This window comes from Hypomesus nipponensis, chromosome 6 (assembly GCF_054491055.1).
Source record: "Hypomesus nipponensis isolate SF chromosome 6, ASM5449105v1, whole genome shotgun sequence".
NCBI lineage: Eukaryota > Metazoa > Chordata > Actinopteri > Osmeriformes > Osmeridae > Hypomesus > Hypomesus nipponensis.
The window spans coordinates 8,473,872-8,484,114 of record NC_140366.1 but is presented as its reverse complement, the minus strand read 5'-3'; positions in this window follow the sequence as shown (position 1 = coordinate 8,484,114).

The following is a 10,243-nucleotide window of genomic DNA, read 5'->3' as shown; positions in this document are numbered from 1 at the left end:
GGGGGGGGGATTTGGGAAATGTCAGTCTCCAACTTGTTTACGTTTGTTAAGGGAGCCAAGAAGCCTCTCACAACACCTCCTCACCTCGAGGCCGATTCAGAACCTCACCTCATGTGAATGTAACATCGACCGTGGATCAAAGCACACTATCCCTCCGCAAAAAGTGGACGCCTCTTTCTGACCCCTCCGGTTCTTGCTCCTACTGTTTCCACCACCAGGTGGCGAGCTTGCTCAATGCAGTTGTTTGCATGTGTTGTGGGGGGGGAAATAGCCAAGAAGGGTTTTCCATGATGAAAAAGGTAACAACAGGAAACCTTTTATAGAGGCTTTCACGTTGCCTGGGTAAGTCAAACTGTGTGAGGAGAGAGCCTCTCTAACTGCCACTGTTAATTTAAGGCAGATGGACTTGGTTCGCTGCCAGAAACTCATGGAGCACATGCACCAAAATAATGAGGACAATATGGAATGAGCGTTTCACACACCATGCAGACATCGCTGATTGTACATAATGGGGTTTCTCTCACTAACTGAATGTGGTTCTCAAATGTCCTCGTGCCACTTTATGCTGGAGTGAAGGATCTACTGTCTTATGATTGGTACACTGATCTTTTGAAAATCATGTTCACACCTAACTGTTTAGTTAGGGAAAATTATCAGCAAAGGAAATTAGCGCATTTGAAAAGGACTGGATTGAAGGAAAATAACTTGGAGAGAAGAAGGTGACAAATGTTCGTTCGCTTCCATTTTCTTGTTGATCCGAGCCATAACGCTGTAATCATCTTCCCTGTGAACAAGGGATTTGTTTCCATTCCTTTACAAGGTTTGGAGTGGATCGAGCTAGGCCAGACACGCTCCCCCCGAGAAACAGGGAGCGCACACAAGATCCCACCCGGCCAACCCCAAACCAGAACGCTCCGAGCGTAAACGCAGCAATCACAATGCTGACGAGGAAAAGGAAAGTTCTGGAAAAGGAAAGAATAAAGGCGGCGGTTTTAGTCGAAGCCATCTTTTCCAGTGCCGCACATGAAGCAGAGCTTCTTGCCAGTCCAGCCCGCCAAAGAGAAAGCCATCATGGGGAAGATGTACCCTCTTCATTAGTACTAGATTTCCCTTTGAGGCCCCTGGGGGTCAGAACATGGAGATTAAGGAGTTCCCCCGGGATACAGTTTACCCTAGGTGTCTTGTTACAGAGCTGGGGCTTTGGCCCCATGCCATGCTTCCATTCTCTGATGTCGTCACACAGGGAGACAGGTCAGGGAAAGGAAAACGGATATGGATCATTGGAATAGAGTCATTGAAACGTCCAGGCTCAACGTTGGATCGCATAGCTGTTAGAGAAGGTGCTTAGTGGGCTGCTGCTGTGGGGAACGTTCAACTTGGCCCCTGTTTATCACCGTGGTGATAGTGTGTGGTGGGAACCCTCCTCCGCCCCTGCAGAGATTCAGGTTACAAAGAGGTTTCTTGTGAGGACGTTTTTATTGTTGCCCTTATCATCCCCCCCTTTTTTCTAAATTAATCAAGTTGAGAGCTGGGTCTCTTATTTTGTGTCAGACTCTCTCCAGAGTTTGTGTTGTATTGCAAAAACTTCTCAGAAGTGAGATGTTGGAATCAACACTTGTCTAAGTGTGCTTGATGAAAACAATTTCCAAGAAATTCTGATATTCTATAAGAACACGTTTTGCTTGTAAACATTGCTGAGTCTGAGGTAATGATTATGCTTGCAACTGGTTAGTTATATCTGGCAGTCATATAATTTCACTGGGGTCTTAACTATTGATATTCAGTGATAAAGAAAGAGTTCAGGAAAACACACGCTTTATAAAACAGTTACCATGAAGATACAAACATAACAAATAATAGTATGAACACTCGCAAAGAAATCCTCCCAGAGAATAAATGGTTTGCAAAAAAAAAGAGTACTTATTCATTCTAAATAGTTTCAATAACTGTGGCTAACCTGTAATTGCAAGGGACTAAGTACAAAGGTGCAGAGGTCTCCAACTATTACATTACTGAAGTAATAACTCTTTACTATAACAAGCCTTGTCTCATCCACTCACGTTGTTCAGTCAGTTGAAAGAATTTTGCATGGAATTCTCTGAAATGAATACTTCAATGCAGGCGCATCCCCTTTAAAAATGGCCTTTCATCTCCTAAAATTGCAGTTTGCCCAATGATAATCTTTCAATTACTGTTAAACTCTTATAGGCAGCTGTTCCAAGTACAGTTTACTTACAACCTTGACTATATCAGTCACACTCTCCCTCCTGGAAAATCTTTGATTTGGCCTAGAGCCCAAAGTGATGTCATCATCAGGCCACAGTTCAAAATAGTTCTGGGGGAGAGGAGTGGGGGGGAGAGGGGAAGGGGGGGGGCGTACTCTTGCTGGTAGTGGTGAGACATCCAACTGGCGGTGGACTTGCTCATCTCATCACAGGGAGTCATGGAAAGTCTTCTGGTTGTCTTCCCACCCAGGGTCCCACTCAAACAAGCTTACTCACAACACAGCGCGGAACCTCTTCAAAGAGCTCAACTCCGAGCCAGCTCAGCACAGTTAAATACTGGCCTCAGATGAATAGAACAGGGAGCTCCTCACGACACAGAAACATTTTCATAACAGCCATAAGGAAGACAAAGACCTTAGCCCGTGACATTTCAAGAACCGATTCAAACAAAATCCCATTCACTACCCCCACACAGGAGAATGGGGCTTGTGCAATTGGATGTCTCTCAAGGCTCTCTGGGATATGAAGTCTGGAGTCCTGCACTGATTTATGAATGGAACCAGAAAAAGGAGGGTAAAGGTTGTCTTCAACGAGGTCAGGCGCCCTTCTTCTCTGGAAAAAATGTGCCTGCGTCCGTCCCCTGCACTGTGATTGTCAGTCCCCGCGGGCGGCCTGTTGTAAGTCATCCACCGAGCATGCTCAGAGAGGTCAGTCTCTGGTTCCCGGGGAGGAGAGTGTTGCCTAAGAGGTGTTTCCAGATACAACATTGCTGCTGGTAAAAGGGCCGCGTCATGGACAACTGAAGTGGGGAGGGGGTTGGTGGGGAGGGGGGGTGTCTATGGCTCAAGTAGGGGACCCTGGAGGTGGTAATGCGGGGACAAATATTGAAACGTTTGACTCTCTTTCTTGTCGGCTTGCAGCTGGCAGGGGTCCACAACCCGTGGAGTTTGTACGCTCAGCAAAAGTTGAACCCACTCTCTGTTAGTATAGTGCAGATACTGTTGATCCACTGCTTGGTTGAAACAATTGTTTGGAAAACAACAACACAGACTCCAGGTGAAACACAACACAATAGTCCTTAGGACCTCAATGGAGGAACAAAGAAAGACTCTGCTGTCAGTTGGTCTGATGCTGCCAGGCAGAGGAAACCGCTAGGGAGCCCGGACTCCAGCCACGCTCTGTTACTGGCGGAAGAACTTTTGTTCGTTTTGCCTGAACTCAGCGTGAGCTTACTTTTACAAATGAAGACAGCTGCCATACATGTTCCTCATCCACTACCCAGTTACTGTAGGCTGAGGGTAATGAGAAACAGACATTCATTTTCGGTGGCACGTGTATCCACCATACATGAGAATGGTGTGAAAACAAACAGACTGGTGAGTGAAAACAAAATGGAAACCACGGTTACGTATTATTCACTTCAGGGAGAAACATTAAGGTGAACATCCAAGCCGTGCAAAGTCTTCAGAAGTGTCACCTTTTTTTCCGTATTTAACCGCCAGAACATCCCAACTCATTATAATGAATTACATCAAGACTTGGACCCCAAAAGACGTAAAAACAACAAGTCGGGGGGGTCAATACACGCCCTGGAGAAGAGGTTGACCCCCCCGATGGTAATTGTATAATTCGCACTCTGATTATAACCTTGCTTTATAGTGTGTTTCTGAAAAACTTATTGACGTCAAGGGCTTCCATCTCTAGGTGAGTGACTGAAGACTTGGATGGGATCTCTGTAACGTTGACGATGGAGTGCCGGGCTTTAGCACTCAAAGAAGGAGGTTTCATTTGATTCCTGGAGGTCTGTGTGTTGTTACAGGGCTTTGAGCCATGGCAAGGGTACAGCAAAGCAGCTCCTAAGCCATTTTCCTGACTCCAGAGAATGGCTCCAGAGATTGAACTCCCCGGTCTTCAGTCAAACCGACCAGATCGGCGGGTTTCCCCTGATTTCACATTGTAAATGTAGACAAGGTGAACCCGTTGAGAAGGCAGAGACACAGCACCAGATGCCAACGTCACAATGCTTTGATATATGTCATGAGGTAGCGGCTAGCAGCAGTAAGCTCCTGTCTTGATGGCTTGTATTAAGCTTACAGGGTCATGAACTATTAGCAGCTCCTTAACGAGGACGTACGTTCATGTTGGAGGCGGTTTAAAGAGACCAACATCAAGATAAAGTGAGCCCGCGAATTTCTCAATGTCACTGAAGAATTCCGTCTGGTTCTTTATCATGGAATCGCAATGTCTCGCTTACTGAGCGTTGGCCCTTAAGTCGAGCCAGAGGGAGATGAACAACTTTTGGTTGGCAAACATTTCATATTGGGGTCCATAGCCTCCTCATGGCGCCTAATGAACATTCGTCCACAATATGGCATCAATCACCCAGCCATAAATCCTCCCAGTGGCTAAAACCGACGATCTGGCAGATCTTCAAGTTTCAAGAAGGAAAATGAAATCAAAACGTTAGGGAGGGAGACAAGATAATGTTAGGCTTTTAATAAGTAGAGCACACGTCAACCCCCGTTGTAGAAGAAAGTTCCGGTCGACCTCAGCAGGAGATGCCTTTCGGGGTGCATCTCTCAACCATGTGCGCTCTCTCACACAATCGCTCCACACATGAAATATCCGAATCCATCGGGCGTATACAGAATTCGCTTCGGTCGTATTCCAGGGATATGGTAAACAGAAGACTGATAGGTCCATATAGCAAGTGTTGCAACCAGAGGTTCCATACAGCGAACCGTACGGAATGTTAAATGTAAATATTGCTACGGTACACAATACATCATGGCACACACCATTACGTTACCATGAGCATGGCTCTGTAGGGGGATGCTGTAGTAACTGTAGGGGTTCTTCATCTAGACATCGAAGTGGGATCTTTCCTGTGCTTATGTTCACCCATACATGCAGCTGTGAGTTCACCGAGGCTTTTCATTTATTTATGTATGGGGAATGATTTGTGACGTCTGGGTGAGGGGCACTCCCATCAGATGGCCACTGGAAAACGGGGCTCGCATGTGGAACGTTGACAGAATGTTGGACATGGGGGTTTTTTTTCCAGGCAGATTTGCGTCTGATTCCCCCTCTGTGAGGTGCCACATACCGTGGGTTGCCAGATTCGGCAGAATGATGTGTTCTGTGGAATGTGTGTTTGATGGCTCACTTTGAACATCTGAGCTGCACATGAAGGCTGATGGGATGGACCTTCGGAGAAGTTTTACAAACCGTTAACCCAACAACACCAAGCCCACGACACAAATTGAGTCTTTTGCACATTCATGGGTGCTAAACAAAGCAGGATGCATTTGTTTGCATTAAAAGAATCACTGACTTTCCCCCCATGGTGACATAGACATCCATATCTTCATATCTTCGCATCTCAAAAAGGGCTCAGCTAAACTAAACAGGGGGGGGGGGCAGGGGGGTTTGGAGATCAAGCCCCTAAAGTAGTCACTACAGAGGTTAGCATTACTGAGAAGGATGAAGATTAAGATGTTTTAAATATGTTGTTCCTGCTGAAATAGAAACCCAAGGCCTTCACAAACGCAAGATATATGAACAAATTTCAACTTCAAAGACCAAACGTGGCTGGCCATAAATTGGTCCAGAGACATGTTTATGAAACAAACACGAGGAGCATAGATTTACATCATCATTATTAAAACCTTTTCCAAACACTGCACATATCTTTTTTTCTCTCAGATCATTTTTTTACAGCATGATAAAAGCCAACAGCAACAGTCTGAGTCTCCAGTTGTTCGTATTTCACAACTCAGATCTGATGGTCATACTTGAAGCAAAGGCTGCATTTCAGAGTCCCTTAATGGGATTTCCCTTAAGTCCCTAGCCCCCCACCCCTCCCCAACATCAGAGTCTGGCTCGAGTCCTCTGGGATGGCAGAGGGGTAATGGAGGAGCCTGTAGGACAAACTCAATCCCCTGTTCTCATGCGTGAGCAATAGTCCGGACTGCAGTCAAAGCTCAGAGTGGAAAGAATCCCAAAACATTACAGACCAGTTCTTCAAAATCTATACCAACGCTGAAAGGGATGGAATGACAATCAGAGGCCTCCGTGGGTGTTTAAGTGTGCGTGTGATGATCTGGTTTGTGTAACCCTGTGCCGGCCTGCCATCCTTTACTCTGCTGTCAACAGTAGCATGTGCTACCCTGTCCCAGGGTGACGGCTAATACCAGCTAATTGGTGTCTGTCTACTGTGGAGGAGGACAGGATAAATGATGACTGTAAGGATGAGAAGAGTCTTCGGCAGACGGCCATCCACCTAAGTGTGGTTTTGAGAACCTGACTGTGTCAGGCTGTTCCCAGACTGCAGGCGTACGTTCTAAACCCTTGAAGCAGGACGTTGGGTTCCACAGAAACAGCGGAACACTCGGTCTGACCTGGAATAGTGAATCCCACTTTGTTCCAGGAATGTCACAAACATGTTTTGCTTGTGTGTGTGTGTGCCTGTGTGTGCGTGGGTGGGTGCCATGCAGACTTGAAAACGAGTGAAATAAAGTCTGATGAAGTATTAGATAACTGAGAATGATTCAAAGCAGACTAAGGTGACCTCATATGACTGGCACAATCTGAAGATAGTGTGGTTATGTATTTAGACACTTATTGATATGGCCCAGCAGCTGGTAATTTAATATGAATATTTAATCTTGACATACGCTTCTGTTTATATGTCATACTTGTCTCTTTAGATCAGAACAATTTTATGCCTTGATGTAACGTAATCCTTGTAAATGACTTGAACATTGACCTTTTTACAGAGTCTTTGAAAAGAAACCCGCCATGAGGTAATATCTTATGAATGAATGTGACTGATATGGCCATTCTAAGAAGTTGTTAAAACTTTTAGTTTGAACAAACTTCAGGGGATTCACATCTTAAAATCAACTTTTTATGATAACACAAGTGGCTTAGATTGTGAAAAAAAGGACAGGCAATTTGCAGAACGTGGAAGCAGTTATGCTAAAACAATTAGTCTAGTTATGAAACTGAAATGGTTCATTTTGCATCCAAAGAACTGCCAAAAGATCTTGTCACACTCTGGTTCATTTCAAGACTAAAGCAGAACCCTTACGTCATGAGAATGACAATCATGGAATAAAATGGCCTGGTTCAGCAACTGAATAAATATAATCAAATTAGTTTTGATATAAACACTTAAATTACAACCGATTAGAAAAGGTAGTATCTGTAGCTGATTAGGCAGACATGCATGTTCACACAAACCCATCTGCACGCAAGCCTTTCCTTTACCTGCAGAGCCTTGTAGACACTCAAATGTGATCATTATTAATGGCTACAGGTACATTGGGAATTTCCAATTTGCCCAAGGGCATGGAATACTTTCCAAACCAGCTACATAAACATTGCTCAATTCTATTTTCCACTGAGTTATTTCACTTTAGTGTGATCTGAAATTGTGTTAAACACAATAGGCTTGCACAAGTGTTGTTTGTGCAATTTTGAAGTTCAAAAACAGCCCTGTGGTATTAATAAATGTAGTCCAGTGACCCACTGCCTGCAAGCTGGAGGCAAGAGTTATTTATTTGAACAATTACACACTTGTTAGTGACACCAGTACAGCTGGGGGAAAATGCATCAGTGCAGTAGTGTGATACTGAATATCCCAGCCAAACAAGTCTATACCAGCAACAGTAACATTGCTATGACATACAGCTTTTGGACTGCAAGTGACCTTTTGGACTGCAACACCTTGACTAAATCCAAGTTATGATCATGAGCTTAGCACTAGTCACCTCCGTTCTGAAAGGTAAACTATGACATAATGTCTCCCAGATGTCTACAAGAGCTTCAGAGGCGCATTAAAAAGCCTGCTAGCATGGCCGTGGACATTGCATGATCTCATTGTTGTCATTGTGTACATTAAAACAGATTGATGGTGCCGTCCGATAGTAACACCGGCTCACTCACATGCAAATGCAGCCTGGTGCAAACTCAAGCGTCGGGGACATCAACGAGGTCCCAAATGTTCGAGACTGCAGGTGGTCTCGGGGCCGTGATGCAGGCATCTCCAGATTCCCTCTCTCTCTCTCTCTCTCTCTCTCTCTCTCTCTCTCTCTCTCTCTCTCTCTCTCTCTCTCTCTCTCTCTCTCTCTCTCTCTCTCTCTTTCTCTTTCTCTCTCTTTCTCTCTCTCTCTCTCTCTCTCTCTCTCTCTCTCTCTCTCTCTCTCTCTCTCTCTCTCTCTCTCTCTTTCTCATTCAGCCTCAAGTTTATGCATGGAAAAATATCATAAATTTCATGTGGCTCAAGCTTTCCCTGAAACTTGGCTGAAGATTTATTCTCCATCTCAGTCCTCCCAGTGAGTGTACGCTGAGCAGTAGTAATGAATTTCCAGACTATGACTTCTGCAGAGAAAGGAGGGGCTGTGTGGAGACGGGTGGAAAAATGGAAAAGGTTGCAGAAGATGCAAGAAGATTTGAGACAAATATTTTGATGATACAGAGCTGAAACAGTCATTGGCTACGTATGGGTCCCTGTTCTGGCCTCAGCTGATCAACAGGCTTAAAGATAACTACTCTTAAACGGTACAGAAATGATCTGCCACCCCAGTCAAGCTGCGAGACTGGACCTTGTGAGTTGTGGGTCTTGGCACAAACGAGGATGAGAGAATAAAGGAGAGTTATGTAAGGCTTTTTTTGCCTGTTTAGTTTGAGGAACAGTACCTGTAGAATTCCTGCCCCGTGGTTGTCCTGCTTATATAAACCGGAGAGATTGAGAAGGAAAAGTAGGTCCTGCCGGAATGTTCTAACCTTCACAGAAACCATATTTCTTTGTGAAATATGTTCGCTCCATGGCATTCAGAAAAAAGATAACATCTACTGATAGAACAATATCAATGACAGAACTGCTTCAAAGTCTGAAACTGGCAAAACTACAACTCTCTTATCATCCTCAGTCTTCTTCTGCGGTTGCCTCGACCTTGCTGCCACAGCACACAGGGATCAAGCTCTGACACAGCACAGAATCAATCCCAGAATTTTGATTCTGCATACTTGAAATTTCAGATTTTACTACCCATTTAGATTGTTTTTCGTGCCTGTTTGCCAAGCTCTCTTCTGTAGTTTCATCAGAAAGTTAATAACTCTCTGGAGCTCAGGGTCGAAGCAGAGAGGGAGACAGCTTGGAAAAGTTTAATGGTGAAATTCATCACACAGATGTTCCCTTTATCAAACCCAAAATAGCAGACTTGCGAAAGAGCCAAGGACACCAAAAATGTCCGAATGGACTCTTCTACAGGTGGAGGGAAGTAATTCACGGTTGAAGCAATGTCAACGTTCAAAGGGTTTTCAAAGAATGCCATCATTGTGACTGTTCTGTGAGTGCAGGTAGGATAATGTGGTGACATGAATAGAATGATACCTGACTGTGCGACGTGGCAGAGAGCAGAGAATCAGTGCTGGAGTTCAAGCCCCTGAGGAATGTGGGTTATGTTCACGGATAAAAGAACTCTACAAGAGACACCAGCGGTGACCAGACCGAAGCACAGTCCCTTAAGATGAACTCAGAGATAATGGTGCCATTAGAGTCACTCGCTTGATAAAGGGGGGTGTGTGTCCAACCCAAGCGTCGATGGATTATCCAAACGTTGACGTTTCAACATGTTCGCTGAGGTCAAGGATCAATGGTTGTTGAGTTCTGGGGATCATTATGTGAAAGCCGTCTTCCCCCTAATGGCTAAGGGTAAGAAAATCTGAGTCAATAGAGTATGTCTATTCTCCATGACAAACACTGGATTTGACACTGTCAAAACAGGGCGTTTTGAGACTCAGCAATGTGGCAAAGCACACACAGTGGGAGCGGTTAATGAGTGGAGCCCAGTAGTGTATATTGTTGCTGGACTCGTGGCTTGTGAAGACCAGAGATCCAACATAAATGGTTGTGCTACTGTTTTGAGTAGAATCATTTTGCCATCATTATCCGGTACTCAACTTTCCATTACGGAGTGTGTCTTGGTAACTGTGTCAATATTTTCCACAGG